The sequence below is a fragment of the Peromyscus maniculatus genome, chromosome 2, assembly GCF_049852395.1.
Source record: "Peromyscus maniculatus bairdii isolate BWxNUB_F1_BW_parent chromosome 2, HU_Pman_BW_mat_3.1, whole genome shotgun sequence".
Classification (NCBI taxonomy): Eukaryota; Metazoa; Chordata; class Mammalia; order Rodentia; family Cricetidae; genus Peromyscus; species Peromyscus maniculatus.
In genome coordinates, this window is record NC_134853.1 from 58247687 (window position 1) to 58268570 (window position 20884).

General features: G+C 47.8%; 1 protein-coding gene and 1 long non-coding RNA gene across 4 annotated transcripts in view; one reads left to right on the forward strand and one right to left on the reverse strand.

Annotated features, from left to right (window-relative positions):
* The window catches only part of Ankrd6 (ankyrin repeat domain 6), a 171503-nt gene that overhangs the window by 85039 nt on the left and 65580 nt on the right, over positions 1–20884 (reverse strand). The window contains exon 2 of one of the 3 annotated variants that reach the window (XM_076564024.1): positions 16475–16620. The exons of the other annotated variants lie outside the window; for them this stretch is intronic. The gene's annotated coding sequence lies outside the window, so the exon portion shown is untranslated. The remainder of the gene's footprint in view (positions 1–16474; positions 16621–20884) is intronic. 3 annotated transcript variants of the gene reach the window in all.
* On the forward strand, positions 3402–5352 carry LOC121827195 (uncharacterized). Its single transcript, XR_013048850.1, has 3 exons — positions 3402–3452; positions 3828–3988; positions 5207–5352. It is a non-coding gene; the product is annotated as an uncharacterized LOC121827195 (long non-coding RNA).

Here is a 20884-nt window from a genome sequence, read left to right on the forward strand (position 1 = left end):
GAGCCTGTCCTGGATCTCACTCTGTAGACCAGGCTGGCCTTGACCTCGCAGAGATCCACCTGGCTCTGCCTCCCGAGTGCTGGGATTAAAGGCGTGCGCCACCACCGCACGGCCGTGGACTTTATTACATGCTTATACGCAAGCCTGGATCAGCCACCTTTCTTGTGCCTCTCAGGCCCACCTGTCCAGGGGCAGCACCCAGTGGGCTGGGCCCTGCTCCATCAATTAGCAATTAAGAAAACACCCTATAGACATGCCCACAGGCCAATAGGATAGAGGCAAGTCCTCACCTCTTCCCTGGTGTGTCAGGTTGGCAACCAAGATCAGCCATCACAGTAAACCTCTACTGAGCAACACCCACCCACAGCCCACTTATTTTTTCTGCATCCCTTCTTCAAGCTAAGAAAAGACCTCTCTCCGCAAATAGGTCGGGGTTTTTTCTGGTTTTGTTTTTGGTGACAACCAAAGCTTGTGCCCCTCACACTCATCTCTCCTTTGGAGGGCAGGAGGATGTTAGGTTGACAACCAGAATCAACTCGGTGGCCAGAGACAACGCTTCAACTCAGCCATGAAATTGCCTAATTGTCTTTGCAAATTAAATTCTTTCCCAGCAGTTACATTGAGCCGCATCATTAATACGTGACTTGAAACAAGAGAAGCCGGCCTTCCCCTCATCTGGGGGATTAATTCTTCTCAGTATCAGCTTTGTGATGTAATGCAATGCAGTAGCCACTCAGACTCTTATCATCATAGCATTCTGGAGGATCAGCAGGACTCCAAGTAAACCCTGGGGAGATACAGCCTCAAAACAGACACCTTCTACAGGAAGAGGAAGAGAGTTGCCTAGCATGTGTGAGGCCTTGGGGTCAATCCTCTGTACTGCAAGAAGAGAAAAAGTGGAAAGTGACGTTTAAATGTTGCATGTAAACAGAACAACGATTATTCACAATACTGACCCCGAGCCATCAGCAAATGAGAAGTAGTGTTGACGAGACAGGTGAAACGCAATGTACCTGTAGGCTCTGGAGTGACGGCTCGGGGTGAAGAACACTGCTGTTCTCACGGAGCACCCATGCCAGGAGGCTCACGAGCAACGTAATTTCAGCGTCAGGAAATCACATACCCTCTTTTGGCCTCTGCAAGCAGAGGATACAGCCTCAAAACAGACACACTGTCTACAGAGGTATGTGCTGCATACACAGAGACAAAAGAAGAAGATTAAAACTCAAATAAAAACAAACAACAGGCCGGGCGGTGGTGGCGCACGCCTTTAATCCCAGCACTTGGGAGGCAGAGGCAGGCAGATCTCTGTGAGTTCGAGGCCAGCCTGGGCTACCAAGTGAGTTCCAGGAAAAAGCGCAAAGCTACACAGAGAAACCCTGTCTCAAAAAACCAAAAAAAAAAACCAAAAACAAACAAACAAACAAACAACAGACCTACACTTGGGCTGGATTTCAGAAAATTAAATATATATATATGTTTAATATATTTATTATATATAATATATATTATATTTAATATATATAATTAATGTGTGTGTGTGCAGGTTCACACTTATGTGGTTCCATGTGTATGTGGAGGCCAGAGGTCAACCTCACATGTCATTATTTAGATACTGTTCACACAGTTTTCTTTGAGACACTGTCTCTTCCTGGCCTACAGTTTAGTATCCAGTGAACCCCAGAGATCTGCCTGTCTCTCCCTCCCCAGAACTGTATTAAAGTGTGTGCTACCCCACCCAGACACTTTATGGGGGTTCTGGGATCAAATTCAAGTCCTACTCCTCGAAAGGCAAGCACTCTGCCTACTGAGCTATTTCCCTATCCCAGAAAATCCAACCTCATCAGTGTCACTAGGTGCTCCCGACAACTCCTTCCCAGCCACCCCTCCCCACCCCGTCCCCCCCCGCCCCCTCCCCCTCCCCATGCGAAGCTCATTTCCCTACTGTGAGAACTGGAAAGAAGCTGTGTCTGCAGAGACTGGGTGGATAGTTAGAATTTCAGGACCGCAGAGAGACCGGAATGCTGCAGGTCCAAAGGGCTAGTCACCTTATCCGGGCTAGTTACAGCTCCCCAGAACAGCCATTCCTTGCCCATCTCTGTGTGGGAACTAATCTTGTGACTAACAGACAAAACCTTTTAGAATCTATCGACTTAGCAGATTACTAGCTTCCACCAATCCTGAAGCTAAGAATGTCATCAGACAGCATCTTGGGCCTTTAGAAAAGCTCCCCCCGTCTTGCTATAACCATCTTTCCGGTGTACCATCACTGAATTTTAAACTTGCCTTGGCCTAAGACTTTCTTTGTTCTGTAAAACTATGAAACTGCTTTCATGTCGGAACATGGAATTTGGGGTAACCTAAAACCATATTCCCGGGGCCAAAACTCTCTCTTCTTCCCTTTAAGACGAGAGCCGTGTTTTTTACATTGACACTACCCATCCCCAGTCAACTTATATGGGAGCAATGGCAGTTTTGAAGATAATGTATCGATCACAGGCAGAAGCAACACACACAACACACACACACACACACACACACACACACACACACACACACACACACACATCCATGGTGGTTACAAGCAACAGGTTCCTTGTAATGAGCAGAGTTTCTTTCAACCTGGAGAGCGCAGCATCCTATTCTTCAATAGGGCATCTTACTAGTCAGCAGGCTTGCTAACTTACTCCCATTGACTGGTGCCAAGGAGGAAAGAACAGAAGACGGTCCGGGAGAGCACAGAGGGGAGAGGGCGCCAAGAAAGCCTGTCCTCAAGTTGCAGACTCCGGGTTCTTAGTTCACGCGTCGGCCCTACTCTCCTGGATCTGGAACTACCCCACAGTGGGGAGCATCAGTGCAGCAAAAGCCTCTGTCAGCTGTCACTCATGTCAATCCAGTCAGGAAGCAGAGGGCGATGAATGCATCCCACTATTCAGTGCCTTTCCTTCACTGCCTTAGCCCAGGATCCCAGGCAGAGAATGGACCCACCCACAAGGGAGAAGGTCTTCCACCTCAATTAACACAACCAAGATAAATTCCCACAGGCATGCCCAAAGTGTCTCTCCTCATTGTCGATTCTGTCAAGGTGACAATTAACACTAAGCTTCCAACAGTTCCTCCAGGGTAAATACCAGAAGGCACAGCACACTGTGGACATTGAAGTGTTACCTATCACTGCCAAAGCAATGCCTGACCTTCCATGAGCACTATACAGGCTGGCTAACGGTTTTATTGTTCTTTTGCTGGTCCAGGCTGATAACACGACCTTGGCCAAGTCCCTAGTAGCACCGGATCTCAATCTGTAAGTGTAAAAGTGTGACTAATGTTTCCATCACAGCATTTTTTTTCTATGTAAGGGAAGAACCTAGTACCTTGTAAGCATTCACTACCCTCATTCATTCACAGAATGATCCTCCAGCAACCTGGAAACACCAGACACAACAGCAACACCAGTAAGTTCCCTCTCTTCATTAAGCCTAAAGTCTGCCGGGGGAGCCTGGCCCTGAACAAGGAGCTGTAAGAGTGAGGTGTGTAATGAAAGGGAAGTGTAGAGGGCTCTGGTGATACATACCTGAGGGAACCAATCTTGCCCGGGAAATCAGGGAATGCCCTTTACGGAAGGGGGGTTTCAGCTGATACAGGCAGACAAAGGGGCTCCAGTGGATTAAACTGTGCGTGCAAAGGCCCTGCGTTCAACAGCGGTGTAGCACATTGGAAAAGCTAGAGGATGGCTGGAATGACAGCTGACAGAAGACTGTTCCTCCGACGAGACATACTCATTTGTCCCTATCTTCCCCTCTATTGATTCTGGCATCTCCTTTCCTCAGCCTAACAGTGGCATAACCATGAAAGCAGGAGCTAAGAAAAGGAACAAACCCAGGACACTGGCCAGCATCCCGGACAGGAGGCAACCCTCCCGCCCAGAAGACGGGAGCCATCCTCGCCTCCAACAGACACACAGTTCTCTCCAGGATGTGCAACAGCAAAGGTTTGTCTTGAATCCTTCACTTACAATTCCCAAGGCAAACTGAGGATAATAATGTCTCCCACAGATGCCTAATATTGCATTCTGTGTATGTGTGGTGAAAACAAACCCTTTATATTTTTACAAAAGATTTTATTTTTAATTCTGCACATGTGTGTGCGCACACGCAAGCATGCATGCCTCTGTGGGGCACATGAGTGCAGGTGCAGAAGGAGGTCAGAGGTGCTAAGACCCGGGAGCTGGAATTGCAGGCAGCTGTGAGCTGCCTGCCCCCTGTGAGCCAGGAACTGAACTCAGGACTACTGCAAGAACAGTATGTATTATTAACTGTTGAGCCATCTCTTCAGCACCTCAACAGTGTGATTCCTGACATTCGAACGCAGAAACGTGATAAGTAGATTTTCTAGATGCAGCTCTTAGATTTCCATATGATGAGGCTGTTACCAGAACCTTTCGACCTCCACAAGCTAAGACTTTTCTATCAGTTTCTCTTGACTGGTCTCAAAGCAAGCGAGCCCTCTTGGCCAGGCCTACCTTCCTCTGTTCCTCTGCCCTGGCTCCCTCCTGCTGGCCCTCACTGACTCTGTGTTGGAGTGTTGCCAGTGGTGGCTGGTGCTGTCTGGGTCCTGCACACAGTGGAGCTCCCAGACTGTGCCTCAGAAAGTAAACCAGGCTACTGAACTCCCCTGCTGTGAGGAGAGAGCATTTTACTTGAGTAAGGTCGGCACAGAATCAGGTCAAACCTAGAGGGATTCCAAACAACTATTTACTTCCTTTTGCTTAGTGATATTAAGATACTTGAGGGGGCTGGAGAGACGGCTCAGTGGCTAAGGACTTGAGTTCAGTCCTCAGCACCCACATCAGGTGGCTTATGACTGCCTACAATTTTAGCTCCTGGGGGATCTGCCACCTCTAGTTCCCATGGGCATCTGTACTCACAGGCATATAAGCCACACACAGATACACAATTAAAAATAATTTAAAAATCTGAAAACAAAGACCCTTGGGATGATTAATTTTGTGTGTCATTAATCAAAGACATTAGCCTTTGAGGTTTTGCCTCAAGTAAAGCAGATGACCCTCCTCTATTTAGGTGGGCATGCCCCAGTCCCTCAGCCCACACCCTGGGCCCCAACCAAACAGGAAGACAAAGGGAGGCTGAAGTCTCTGCCCCACTGTGCTGGGAATTACTTTCTCTGCTTTACATTTCTTGCTTTTCAGGCCTTCAGACTCAAGCTAGCCTCTCCACATGAGCTCTCAGGCTCTCCTTGGTCTGTTCTCCAGCCTGCTGTGATGGATCCTTCCACTTCTCAGTCTGTATAAACATGTCAGCCATGACCTTCTGAGGCTCCTAGAGCTATATGAACATGCAGTTTTGTCTCTCTGGGGAACCTGACTACTGAATGGCTCAGGAACTCTAACTCCACACCCCACTCGGAAAACGGTCAATGGAGCATCTATTTCCCTGTAGGATCAGAACCACTGAGAGGTGGGAAGTTCCCACCCATCCTCTCTTCAGCATTAGCCACAGCTGCAACTTGAGGAATCACATTTCAGAGCTTGCAAAGGATTGTCGAGGGATGCAACTATGGTCACTCCTGTACCTACGTATGCATAGCACCCTCCACCCCAAAGCACCCGCAGGTCCTCCAGCGATAAACTGGTCCAATAGCAGAGAAGCCCCTTTGAAATGGATTCTCTGTTAGACTTTTCCATGACAGTCTCTGGAGGCAAAATCTGTCCTTTGATTCACCAAGAGCCGGGCATCCCAGGTCTCTCCTGCTTACTAATCCTAAGAAGTAAATGGAATGAGGACATGACTGCTCCAAGTTATGGTTGAGGGGAAGGTTTTTATTGTAGATATGAGGAAGAGTACAGCCAAAGGCATCTGGAAGAGTCCATGAGAGGAGAGAGGAGATGGAAAGAGTGAGAGAGAAAGAGAGAGACAGGGAGCAAAGGAGAGGTGGCCCAGGACCAAGAGAATGAAGAGAACATGTGGCCAAAAACTGCAGGGCTACATATGAAAGAGAAGGTGGGAGAAAAGAGGTGAAACCCCTTGGTGGAGAGGTTTAGGGGAGGGGACAGAGTATCCAGCCAGGGTGACTGTAACAGACACTAGCTGAGAGAAGCCAGCACGCACTTTGGTGTGCTCATAGACACCACAGTTAGCCATGTGCCTGGAGTTTCTTTGGGACCTGACAAGATGCAACTGGCCTTGAAGACAGAAGAGAGAAAAGGTGAGCATTGCCTAATGAAATCTTACAGCCCATAGTCATAGTGCAGTTGACTGTCCACTCTGCCGACCCCTGCGACCAAATGCACCACCGCACACATGGCAGTTCCCAAAGACAAGAAGACAGCAGGGACCGCTGGGGCGACTCCAGCTCCCCTCTGCTGGCCCGGGCCCACCCCCAGCCTGCACCCCAGGCTACAAACGTCTGGTGTGACGGCTAGTGTTTGTCAGCTTGACAGAGTGTAGACTATCCTGGAGACAGGCCTCTGAGCATGCCTGGGAGGGATGATTAGAAGAAGACCTGTCCATTGTGGGTGGCACCATTCCCTGCTAGGATCCTAGACTGTGTACATGGAGAAAGAGAACAGCCTGGAGCGAAGCTGTCCCAGTACCCCTGCCTCCCTGACCGGCTAGAAGCTGCTGGGGGTGGGTGGGGGCAGGGCTCTGGTACTCTAGACTTGACCTTCCTACTCGGATGCCTCCACTATTGAGCTGATACTGGAAAGGTGGATGTAAGTGGGTGGAGCTCAAGGTGCTAGAACTAAGAAAGGTTATTCCCTCAATTTTCTCAGACCAGGCTACTGATGCGTGCTGCTGACCCAGGAGGCCAGAATCCTTCCACAGATTTCACAGAGCATGAATGAATACAACAGCAAGAAAAAGAGATATTGGGGTTGGGGATTTAGCTCAGTGGTAGAGCGCTTGCCTAGCAAGGCCTGAGTTCGATCTTCAGCTCAAAAAAAAAAAAAAAGATATCAAACAGACTAACATGTGAGTCCCCCAATTCCATGGTCTGTCAGGAAAAGCCATCCGATTTTCAGGGTGACACACCTCATTCAAGTTTCTTTACAAAAATGAAAAATAGAGCGAGCCGGGCAGTGGTGGCGCACGCCTTTAGTCCCAGCACTCGGGAGGCAGAGCCAGGCGGATCTCTGTGAGTTTGAGGCCAGCCTGGGCTACCAAGTGAGTTCCAGGAAAAGGCGCAAAGCTACAGAGAAACCCTGTCTCGAAAAACAATAAATAAATAAATAAATAAATAAATAAATAAATAAAATAAAGATGAACAGAGGGTCCCCTGCCCCAAGCACTGTTCCCTGGATGGCCCTGGGAGCCCTCCACTGCACCTCCCATGCCACAGCTGGGACACGCAGGATTCAGGACACACATCCTGACAGGTTCAGCCCAAGGAATCTCTGAGATCCTGATGAACAGACCTCATGCCACAATGACCTGGGAAGGTCTTTGTTAGTGAGCTCTGGCTCACCTGCAAGAGGACCAGCAAGTGTGTGTCCTGCTCATCAGAAGTGGAGTTAAAGGTGTCTTCTGGGCAGGTGTGGAGCTGAAAGATGCAGAACAGAGTGCTCTGGAGGTGGGGATCTTTGTCCAGCAGCAGCTCTGAGGCCTGATGAGATCGCTACACCCACCACAGCAGCCATGGATGAGCTTGTCTTGGGTGGGGACTGGAACTATGTATGATCACTCAGAATACTCCACAAACAGCCCAGGAACCACAGGAACAACCTTTAAAAGCCCCTGACTGAGGGCTGAGGAGACGGCTCAGTTGGTAAATGGCTTTGATGCAAGCATGAGGACCTGAGTTTGATCCTCAGCACCCATGTGAAAAAGCCAGGCACGGACTAGTGATTTGGCTCCATGGTTAAAGGCAATTGCCACAGAGCCTAAAATCCGGAGTTCAATCCCAGGAACCTCCATGGTGCAAAAAGCAAAGCAATGCCTGAGAGCTGCCCTTTGACCTCCACACGTGCCGTGGTATATGCACACCCTGTACACGCGTGGCTTGAATGAGAATGGTCCTCACAGGCTCAGTCATCAGGAAGTAGAAACATTTGAGAAGAATTAAAAGGATTAGCAAGTGTTGAAAGAAGTGTGTCCCTGAGGTTTCATAAGCCCATGCCAGGCCCAGTGTCTCTCTCTCTCTGCCTGCTGCCTGAAGATCAGATGCAAAGCTCTCAGCTACTGCTCTCTCTGGCACCATGCCTGTCTGCTTCCCACCAATGATGATCATGGATAACCCTCTAAAGCTGTAAGCAAGCTCTCAATTACATGTTTTATTTTATAAGAGTTGCCCTGGTCACAGCGTCTCTTCACAGTAACTAGGACACATACACACTATTTTAAAATACAATATAATAAAAACTACTTCAAGTCTGAGATAGTGGCCCATGGCTACACTCCCGGCACTTGGGAGATGGAAACAAGTGGATTTTCTAGGGCTTGCTGGCCAGCCACCCTAGCCAAATTGCTGGGACTGGGTTCAGTGAGAGACTCTGTCTCAAAAGTTAGAGACTAAACCGGGCAGTGGTGGCACACACCTTTAATCCCAGCACTTGGGAGGCAGAGACAGGCAGATCTCTGTGAGTTTGAAGTCAGCCTGGTCTACAGAGCGAGATCCAGGACAGGCACCAAAACTACACAGAGAAACCCTGTCTCGAAAAACCAAAAAACCAAACCAAACCAAAACAAAGTTAGAGACTAATCAAGGAAGCCTGTGTCCCCTCCCTCAGCAAGCCCCTTACAGGACTGGCTTCAACAGAACATCTCTCTGGAGCACTCTCAGGCTCTGACGCCAACCACCATGTAGTCTTTCTTTCAGGCCAGAACTAACCAGATTCAGTCCTGGCTATAGAATTCCCCAACACATCATGCATGATGGACCACAAAGGGCACACCTGGAACAGGTCCTGTGCAGTGAGAGGTAATTCCCTCTCAGAAAGCACAAACTGCCACCAGCCACTTTCACTGTCAATGTGGTGAAAGCCAAGGATCTCTGTTAAAAGAACAGCTTATCCCCAGGCAGCGGTGGCGCACGCCTTAAATCCCAGCACTGAGGAGGCAGAGGCAGGTGGATCTCTGTGAGTTTGAGGTCAACCTTGTCTACAGAGCGAGTTCCAGAACAGCCAAGGCTGTTATACAGAGAAACCCTGTCTCAAAAAAGAAAAAAAAGTACAGCTCATAAAGCAACACATATCCAACTGATAATATATGATTGCTTCTAATAATGAGTGTGCATTTTACAAGTGTACAGGAACAGAAAACGTTGATTCCTAGAAGGAGATTAAACACACTTATGTCCTTTGGAGGATTTATTTGTTTTCTCTAAAGTTCTATAATAAACATTATCTGTCTAATGAGGAAAAAATAATTTTCACAAAGAGAAACATCTGACCCACCCATTTCTCTATAGCCCCACAGCTACCAGCCTAGTCCAGATCTGCGTTCTCTGCCTGAACTAAACTTCACCGACCTCTGCGACCTCTGGCTTCCCACCACAGCCTACCAACCAGACTCCAACTTCTTCTCCAGCTCCTTCACATGAGGCCAGAGTACTCTATTTTATTGTTTGTTTGTTTGTTTGATATGCATTGGTGTTTTGCCTACATGTATGTCTGTGTGAGGGTATTGGATCCTCTGGAACTGGAGTTACAGGCAGGTGTGATGTGGATGCTGGGAATTGAACCTGGGTCCTCTGGAAGAGCAGCCAGTGCTCTTAACCACTGAGCCATCTCTCCAGCCCCCAAAGGACTCTTTTAAAAACCTAAATCTTGTGTTGCCCAGTGGTGGAGTACTTCCCCAGCATGCTCAAAACCCTGGGTTCAAGTCCCTACCACCACAAAATATTAAAGTTAAATAAGTCTTATTATGTCCATTCTACTCTGAAAACCTTCCCCAGCGTGTACCACAATTGTAAATTCTGTTGCGGGCCGGCCAGCCACGACGTCATCCAGCCTCTCATCTCATGGCTTCCGGTCCTCCCGAGTCCTGACCCTTCAGCTGCTTCTCCCCCAAGGAATCCTCCCTCGTCCTTTTCACTTAATTCTCACTACTTTTTGAAGTGCCGTTCTGGGGCCGGAGCAGAGGTAAACCACGTACCTGGCATGCGCAGGGCTCTGGGTCAATCCTCAGTCCTCACCACCGCACAAAGAGAAGGGGGAAAGAGGAAAGGAGAAAACAAGCGAGCAGGCAGTGTACCACAGGGTCCTGAACACTAACGCAGCACCTAGCACAGCCCCATTCCTTAGCACAAGGCTCCTAGCACTCTCCAGGAACTTCTTTTTGAAGAAGAGAATGTGGGAAGACATGTACGGTGTCTTCATGTCCGTGTGCCCATGGCTCCACGCTACGACAAGGCAGCAGCGATAACTATCATAACTGAGGCTGATGTAACATGCAGCGTTTTTGTTCTCATCAGGGAAGAACCCCTTCATTCTACAAGCCCAGTATTCAAAGTCCAAAGAAACATCTCTTAGCTTGTCTGCCCACATGATACCAGGCCCATCTGGCTCACCCAAAGCTATTAATAATCTGGAAATAAGTCACCTGATCGGCAGGCAGAAGACATTTGCGCCTTTTGGGGTTGGGGGAGGCTGGGAATGGAACCCATGCCCTTGTACATGCTAAGCACAGGCTCTACCACGAACGCTGTGTCAGAAGCCCATTTAGATAAGAAGTCACCCACTGCCTAACCCTCTCGGGTTTCACTGTATTAACTGCGGAGATGGTTCTGCAGTCCATGCTACTCGGTAGGATGCTCCTGCACGACAGCCGAGCATATGCAGCACAGCCTGCCTGGCATCTGCAGACGCAACTCCCTGCTGCCGCTGCTGCTGGGGGTTTGTAGCAGACACAGCTAGGCTAACGACACATCTGCTGCTGTCCTGGATGCTGCAAGGGTGCCAACCAGGGACCAGAATATGGACACTGGCTATGGGGAACTCTCATCAGTCAGCCGAGGGACGCTCCTGGGAGAAACGTGCTTATACAGGCGAAGAAGAAGGAGAAGGAGATGGAGAAAGAAGAGAGGAGGAAGAAATAAAGGAACAGAAACAAAAAGCAGAGAAAGAAAGGATGAAGGGACACAGCGAAGGAGTGCAATCCTAAGCATCAGGTGTAACAAATATGGGACAAGTAGACTCTAGAGCTGGCCAGTTACACGTCAGTACTTTGGGGGAAATTTTGAGACACCCTGCAAACAGGGTGGAAACATTGTAGCTCCATCAGCTCTTAGATCACACTTGGGAGACACGCCCTTGGTTCCAGAAGAAGGGACGTTAGGATTGGCCATGTGGGAAAGAACAGAAAAGCCAGGGGACAGCTGCAGGGCTTAAGAACCATTTTCACTTTGGGTTTATGGAGTCGTATTTGTGATTCCATGGATTCACTGCCACTACTTTGGGCAGACCTAGGTCTTGTCCCTTAGATCCCGAAGGACCAACCCCTTGTCCCACAGAAACAGCCACAGATAGGGCGGGGGAGGCACAACACACACACACACACACACACACACACACACACACACACACACACACACACACACTCACACACACACACCTGCAGCTTCCACAGCATCCCCAGGAGCTGAGGGAACAGAGAAAAGTTCAATGTATGAGTCAGGCTTGCCCTGACCTGCCTGATGCCTTGGATGCAGACACTGGGGAGGCCAGGCCACACAACCCAGGGTGATATTGCTCCCCTGGTTTCCAGCAGGTCTTGTTTAGGAGGAAGACACTAATGGTTTTAACTGCTTTCTCATATTTGAGCCACCTGAGCCAAATAACCCAGACCACATGCTGTGCTGTCATGAAACTGTGTATAGCCAATGACTCATTTAGAGTGTCCTCAGTGGCAATGCCTGGCCTCTCTCTGACTGGATAAGCATGGCGAAATCATTCCTCAAACCCGGGGATTACCTATCATTCAAAACTGGATTTGTAGAATTATATCAGGACCAGGCACAATGTAATTTAGCCCATGAAATTGAACTGTAGACATATCCCAGGGTACAAGACATTATGAAGAGGTTGGCAACCAATGACACTATCCTCTGCAATCCCATCAACAATCAACATTGCCACCTTACGGACCTGGGGACAGTTGCCCACCAAAGAAGAAAGAACCTTGTTGCTGACTGAGATCCACCCAGGAAAATGATATCCAGACTCTGTGGCCCAGCACCTTCGAGGCATGGCTCTCACGGCTGCCCTTAAGGAAGCTGTATGCCCTGATCAGGGAAGCAGCTGGTAACCCTGTTGTTACTCACATGGGAAAACAGGACATTTTGCTCATGATGTCACCACAGGAATTTCAAATTAAAAAATAAGTGGGTCTTGGTAGCTCCTGAATGGTCTGCATAGTGGTGCCAGGATTATGCCCAAGATGTTAGAAATCCATTGAGCTGAAGAATATGGTTCATAAATGGAGTTTCTAGGCAACCTCTGAGAGGGTAGGGACACTGCTGATGGGGCCCTCCCCAGCCCCACCACACAGTAGGACCTATCACCTCTCCCCAACACTATCAAACAGTGGGAACTATCCCCCTGTGGATCCCCATGAACCAACGGGTAAACCTATAACCTTCAGTCACCGAAGTGCACTACCTGGCACCTTCAGGAGTGGGAGATCTGACCTCAGTTCTACCACCTGACTTGTACTAACCTCTAACACAGTTTTTAAAAATTAGTCTAGCTGGGCGGTGGTGGCGCACGCCTTTAATCCCAGCACTCGGGAGGCAGAGCCAGGCGGATCTCTGTGAGTTCAAGGCCAGCCTGGGCTACCAAGTGAGTTCCAGGGAAAAGGCGCAAAGCTACACAGAGAAACCCTGTCTCGAAAAACCAAAAAAAGAAAGAAAAAAAAAGTTAGTCTAAACAAGGCCTTGTTTAAAGAATTGGTAGAGGAAGAGACTTTTCCTAACTGTTGTTTGAGGCATCTGTAGGATCTTTCTATAATAACCTATCCCTGTCTGTGTGTTGTGAAGAAAGCCTGTGCTATGAACTATTTTCCATTGGACACAAATTTTTAAAAGTAGCAGAGGTATAAAAGCTTTACCATCTGTCTTAGGGTTTCTATTGCTGTGAAGAGATACCATGACTACAGTAGCTCTTATAAAGGGAAGCATTTAATTGAAGTGGCAGCTTACAGTTCAGAGATTCAGTCCATAATCATTATGGCGGGAGCATGGTGCTGGCTACATCTTGATCAGAAGGCAACAGGAAGTCCACTGTGACACTGGGAGTAGCTTGAGCATAGGGGAACTCAAAGCCCGCCCCCACAGTGACATACTTCCTCCAGCAAGGCCACATCTCCTAATAGTGCCACTCCCTACAGGCTTGTGGGGGCCAATTCCATTCAAACTACCACACCCGATGCAAGGACATGGGCACTTCTGCATCATCCTGAGTTCTTCCTATGTTGGTCCTATTGAGCCGCACTTCCGTGGCCCAGACCATTGGCTGGAGGTCCTGCATGAGCTGATGCCTTTGCCTCAGTGTCTTTATTCTGCTTTCCTGCCGCTCTGCAGGCCACCTGAGCACAAGCTCATTTACAGTCATGCTGCATTCCTTAAAAGCATCCCCTCTTTACCAGGAAATCTGTCTTTTCTGGAGAACAAGCTAGGCAAGCGGTAAAGCAATGTGCCCACTTTGTTTCTTCTCAGCCTGTCGTGTATGATGACATTAGCTCCAGAAGATTACATCCCAATACTCTGACAGATGGGTGCTCCTCATGTCTCCTTCTTTGGGAAAGTAGTTTGTGAGTGTTTCTGCTGACACCTGTTCTCATTTTTTTTATGCCTCTGCTCACAAAGGGAGGCTACAGACCACACTATGTATAGCTTGATACATGTGCCATTATGGGCTGTCTACAGCACCTCAAGACAGACAATGCTCCTGTGTATACCCTATTAATGCTTTAAACAAGACTTTATTTACTCTAATTTTTAAAAAATTGTACAGAAGATGACCTCACTGCCCTCGAATAGCACTGGCCATCAAAGGATAGAGTAAAATCTAAGGTGCTATGGAAAGATGTCAAGATGAGAAATGCCCATCATCTGTCCTAATGTGGGAATGAGGGCATGCTTGTGTTCTCCCTGAGGGCACACAATGACCACTTTGGGTAACTTTGAGACACATAAAAATCCGTGCATCCAGTGATGAGCCTGGCTCCAGGTATGAAGAGGCTGAGCAGAGCCCACAGAGGACCCAGAGGAGCTGAAGCCTATGAGTAATCTCAGAGGAGGAGGGCTCCTGGACAAACTACAAGAGAGACACTGCCACCAACATGGCTTCTGGTAAAAAGGCTGATGCTAATGGCAGGAGGGAGCAGGGAGCCTGAGTTTGGCAAACAATCCAGAGGCCATATTCCTGGTAATTGTGCCAATGCAGGTAAGACTGGTCAGGGGCGGGACCACCTGGGTCCATGCTTTTTCATCCAGTGGCTTGGTCACATCCTCCACACCTGGGTATAACAGTGAGTCCTTCTGTTTGGGGGTTACTGCTCTAACCACCTGGGGTCCCAGTGGGCTCAGCTATGGGTTACAGCCTATGACGTAGACAGGATTTAGTGTCACGTGACTACCAGCACACAGCGTGACAGCAGCTCCTTGTAATGAAAGCAGACATAACTGGGGTTTATTGAGACCTACCTGCTGGTTGTTTCTGGATCCACAATAATGTGGAAAATGTAACAATGTGGATGTGACCCAATTATATCCACACACCCTAGAAAAGCAGAGGCATATTACAGACTGTTTCTTCTGCTAATTCGGGAAAACATCCTTAATGAGCTTCAAGGCTTCACTCCATTAAACATTCCTTTTGTTTGTGTTGGGCACATTAGCTGGTTATCCCTTATCACCCTCACAATACTAAAAGCTATTGAATATAGCAAAAGCAGTCCTAAGAGATGTTTACAACATGCAATTCCCGTATCCAAAAGCAAGTGATTGTGGGCCAGTGAGATGGTAAAGATGCTTGCCACCAAGCCTGATGACCTACCTGTCTGTCTGTCTCTAGAACCCACATGGTAGGAGAGAACTGACTCCTGTAAGTTGTACTCTGACCTCTACACACATGCCTACGTGTACACACACACACACACACACACACACACACACACACACACACACAAATAAATATAAAAACAAATCTTAAAAGATCTCAAAAGAAATAATCTACAACTGCATCTCAAGGAATTAGAAAAACAAGAACAAACAAAACCAAGTCACATTCTTCAAAAGAAAGATATAAAATCTAAAGCTAATCTAAAGCCGTAAACCAGCAGCTTCACAAGACAACTGTGCAGACAGGCAGTTAGTTGCACAACAGTGCTCACAAGTCAAGGAAAGAGAAAATAAAAGATCTACACTGTTGAGTGTGGCTAGAAATTTAAAAACCTAAAAATACCAAAGGTGGAACACTTCTGGAATATGAGTTGGTATAACTACCTGAGAAAACTGCTTGGTAGTACCAAACACAGACTTTCTGCAGTGAACAACTCCAGTTCTGGGGGGAAAAACACCAACACATACACCAAAGGACATCTGAACACTGACGGTGCAGCACTAATCAGAACAATAACAACAAAAACTGTGAACTAAGTTATTAGTGATCTAGTAAGACACAAAGTCATGTGACCTCTTTCCAAGAACTGTGACAGGCTCCTGGGAGTGTTTTATGTAGGTAGTAGTTCCATTTGTGGTTTGGTTACTTAAATAATTGGAATGTGATATTCTAGTCAATCTTGCTTCACAAACTGGAACATGAACATTTCTGATCATGTTACAATTTACATTTTAAGCTAAAGAAATAATTACTGCTTTCTGAATCCCTTTGCTGTGTGTAAGGAAGCATTTAATTGGTTTCTGTGACACTCACAGATACCTGAAGAAAACATTTATACCTTTCTGTCCCATAATGAAATTAACCAAAATATTTAGGTTATATTTGGAAGTATCTTGTTTAATAATTGCTTGAACTGTACAAAAAGTAGAAAATTCAGATATTTTTAAACTATAAAATAATCAAAATGTCCATTAGTAACAAAGGTATAAATTGTGCTGTATAGTATATTTACAGTCTGTTTATACTAGATGGCAATCTAAATCAACAAGCAATTACCATCCACAGACACAGGGACAAATCTCACAAACAATCCGCTAAACTAAAGACTGTGGAGTGATCAACCTCTACAGAACTCAAAAATGGACAAAATAATCTCTTTTGCAAAAGGTGAGGGAGGAAGTATGTTCGATGGGGTTGGGAAGTAGGAAGTTTCTAGAAAGGTAACAGCATTCAGCTCTAACCTGAACACAATCATCCCTGACCTGGGTGTGTGACTTACGCCCTTTCCAGGTGGCATCTTTTATGATTCATTTCATACATAAGGGTGTTTTAACTGCATGTATGTCTGTGTACCACATGTGTGCCTGGTGCTTGTGGAGGTCAGAAGGTGTGAGATACCCTGGAACTGGAGTTATGAATGGTTGGAAACCACCACGTAGGTTCTGGGATCCAACTTGAGTCCTCTGCAAGAGAGACAGGGGCTCACTCTTTAACAGCCAGGCCAACTCTCCAGCTCCTCCACTTGGCATATTTTAACTGTAAACCTAAAAGAAAAAAAAAATGCTATGAACTATAAGCTTTTGGAACCAGGATTTCCTGAGGGGAAACAGCTTATTCCTCTTTAAAAGGCAGTGAGGAGTATGACTTCCTCCCCCATCAGTACCTCTGATTAAACGGACACTAACGCAGTGTGCTGCGGCACCTAGCCACTGGGCCATGCAGCACTTCTGCCACTCCTAAGGTCCTCCTTCCAATGTTTAGGAACACTGTCAAACACAGAAAACCCTGTCTTCCGGCCCAGCAAACACAGACCCTCACAGGCTGCAAGGCTGGCACCCCACAAGCCGGGACCACACCTCTGCCCAAAGGAGGGCAGTCACTGTTCATTTTGTTGCCTTCTGAGGAGGTGGGACCACAGCTGGGATGGTGCCTCTGCCCTCCGCTTCACTGAGGCAGTGGGCCTGCACATGTGGTTAACATTTACCCGATAGCAGTTTCTGTGCAAAGACTGAGACACATGGAAGAGACCTTAGCCACACTGCTTTGTCGATCCTGAGACCTGGCCCCGCTCCATGGGATGAACTTAAAATTTAACAAGTATGGAATTTACTGGTGTTTGAACACTAGCATGAGCATGGAGTAAAAAGGACAAAAAGCGTAAGGTGTTTGTTACTCCTTCTCTGGCATCTATACACTGACGTTTAAGGCTTCTTAGGTGACCTTGTAGCTGTTTGCAACTTGCTTTCTTCAGAGCTCCAAGCCCAGCCATGAGAGCCTTTCCTCCTCACCACACTCTAGGCCAGCCTGGGAGACCATTTTCTCTTCTGCATTCACCCCCCAGCTGCTCTCGGATGATAAGAACAAGGAAATCCAACTACTTGTCACAAAAATCACTTAGACAAAACACGAATGCAGTTTTTTTTCTTCCCTAGGGAGCAGGGACATCAGCAGTATGATCAAATTCCTGATAATATTAAAAATAGCCACAAAAATTTTACTAAGCCAAGCTGTGTTTTCAGAATTCCACAAGCATTATTCTATATAACCCTCCCGAGTCCACTCATGTCATTAACTTATTCACATGTTCATTTTACAGACAGAAAATGAACGGTTGAGGAATTCTCACAACCTCACAGCTAGCACGTGGCCTAGCTGGACCTAAAAGCTCAGCCTGCCTCCGCCTCGGTCTCAGCCTTTAGCCATTTCTCTTCCCTGCCTCACTGTGGCCTTGAAAATGCCAGGTGAGTCCTGCAGAACAGACGCCGGGTGACAGGTCTGGGTCTGCAGACGGGACAGGAGACGCATTGGCCAGCGACCAGCAATGGTGCAGCGCCACTCAGCAGCAGGCCTTCCCGAGGCCTTGGTGTGTGCTTCCGAGAGCCCGTCTCTGGACAGGAAGCCAGGACACAAGGCTTCCGTGGAGAGGAAGGGATCTGGTGAGGTCTGAGGAAAGCGTGGCTGTGGGAAAGCTCTACAGATGAAGAAGTGGGGCTGTGGTGGGCCCACTCGTGACCTTGACACTACAGTGGGTGACTACTGGTGATTTGCACTCCACATCTGGGGTGGCTGCCCTTGCTGGGTCAATGTCCACATCGCACAAAAAGTCAAGACAGAAATGTCCAGAATCTAGATGAACAGGGGACACAGGGTGGCACCTGGTAGCGCTAACACTCCCTCCATCCTTCATTCAGGGCAGTTCACCTCTGAACTTTTAACGGTTTTTAACGTTTGGGAAGACCTTTAAGTAGCAACATGTTTGTTGATGTAGCCCTTAAAGCATTCAGCACATCCATCTGGCGCTAAATTAAGCTGTGGTAACAAACACTCAAAAGGATGCATCCACCTGGGGTTGGCAGAGGCTGTTTCCACTGTGACTCACTCAGGCTGACAGAGCATACACCATCTGAAGCTTTGCCAGGATCCAACAGATGGAGAAAGTACCCTGGAGGGTCACACACCTTCTGCCCGGAAATGAGACAACGCCTACCAGTTGGGTAAAAGTAGTCACATGATCTCACCGAAACAAGAAGGCTAGGAAGTATAACGGCCTGGAAGGTTTTGGATAATCGATAGTCAGCACCAATGCTACACAAGGAGCTAGGGTTTAGAGTGGTCAGGAGCGGATGGTGATCCAGTATGCAAGGCTCCCAAACTCAGGGCATTAGTTAGGCAGTACCGCAGCCCGAGATGCCTCCTTATCCACGCAATGGAGAAATAGCACTCATCTCACCTCTTCGGACTCCGAGTCTATTTCTAACTGTAAGGAATCTAGGGCAGCATATGGAAGTGCTAATGTCCTAAATCTGATATAACTTACTATTTGGGCAAAAAATATTAAATCAATGTTTTGTCTTTGCAATGTAACTAACAAGTGGGCACTGTGTAAAATGTTGCTACAGACTCCAACACACACAAAGTCGGCACCAAGTAACCAACAGCCTTTGTTATCCCAGACGCAGGACTCCCAGTCTTGGGTGGCCAGTCCCCAAGGCCTAAGGCAGTGGGCTGGTTCCTCGGCTTCTAGTTTCCTCCTTTCGGGGGTGGGAGCATGGCACAGGGCACTTCCAAGGCTCTCAGCACCAAAAGCTGGGGCTGTGACTCCATCACTAGCTTGGCTGGGGTCATAGTTTGCATTTGTGTCCTTTACCCATTAATGGACGACTCGCTCATTCATCTGCACCAAGAGCTGTTTGGGAAGCAAGCACACACACCCACATCCCTCCCACCCCTAGGTGTGCTTTAACTCTCCCGGTCTACAGGTCCTGGATTCACTGGCGGGCCTTATCTCCCAAGGCAAGGTGGAAGAGGACAGGCAGTGGCCCACACCCAGACAGGTGGGAGCTGCTTCCAGCCCTTGGAAATGCTCTAGCCACCTCTCACACCCACCTTCATCTGGGACACTGGTGGGAATGGCAGGGCTGCACGTCAGTGTTCAGGGACAGTGGCTGTCACCCTCCCGTGTAGGGAGGGCAGGCATGCATTCCTACAGAGCTTTCTGTTGTCCAGGCTGGGGGCAGAAACAGAAATACACATTTAAAAGCCAGGAGGATATGATCCAAGATTTTTTTTTAAGTCTCAGTAGAATAGAGCTTAAAACTAGAAATGTCTCCAAATAATTCAACTTCAGCTTAACACATTGATTATAATAAAATGCAGGCGTCTGGGGAAAGAAATCTCCCAATGCTGCTGGTTTTCAAATGTTAACAGTCAAGCCAACCATGTCAGTTTTAGTAGCCGAGTCACAGCCACGTCCACCAATGCCAACCGTCACAGGCAGCCCTTTCTGTCTCTCCGGGTTATGTCTGAGCAATGCTCTCAGCCTGTGTTCTGCTCCCCAGGAACGGCTCTCTGTGCCCTAGTTCCCATCACCAGCCTGAGAGGCTGGACTGATGTGCATGGGCTCTGGCAAGGTTCCTCTCACCATCTCTGGGTCACCTGCCACCAACAGCACCCTGGGCCATGTCTTCAGGCACAAAAGTCAGCTCCTGTAGAAACAGACTCTGCAGCCCCAATCTAGTTGTAATCCTGAGCCATTCAGTTGTGTCGCTCCTGGACGTCTGACTCACAGAAACTTTGGTGCAGCTATTTCCATTTTCCACGGTAGTTGCTAGTGCAGATGTGGGTCATGACAGTACGTACACCTTTAGCAGAACACATACAGAAACTCACCACAAAGCCCTTTCGGTTTCCAGCATGAGATGGTGGCACCTGCCTTTAATCCCAGCACTCAGGGGGCAAAGTCAAACCTGATCTCTAAGTCCAAGGCTCGTCTGGTCTCCTCCGTAAGTCCCAGGCCAGCAGGGTTATAGCAAAACCCTGTTGAGGGATCGGGGAGTTTCCACAATCAGACATAAAACCATCAGCTGGGTCAGTCCATGAGTTGCAGTGAGGTCTCCAGTACAGCAGAATGATAAAGAATGACTACCAGGGGGCAAGGCTGTGGTTCAGGGGTAGAAATTGGTGCATCTGAAGCCCTGGGATCAATCTCCAGTGCCTTAAAAAGGAAAAAAAAAAGTCCTTGCTACCCTACCAAGGAAGACAGTCTGTAGTTATAGAAGCAGATGCCTTTATTTACTGCAAACATTTACATGCTAAGGTACACATTTATGTAAAGTAGTATTTGAGGCATAATGTGCTCCTTTGCTTAGTTTATCCAAACCTCCAATTTTCAGAGATGCTGGCCTGCCAACGGCAGTCTACCTTTTTTTGATACCTGTCTCTGTATATGTTACGCTGAGGACGGTGTGTTAGAATTGCTGCCCACACCAAACACTAGGAGTGCATTTCTAGGTAACACAGTCAGCCCAG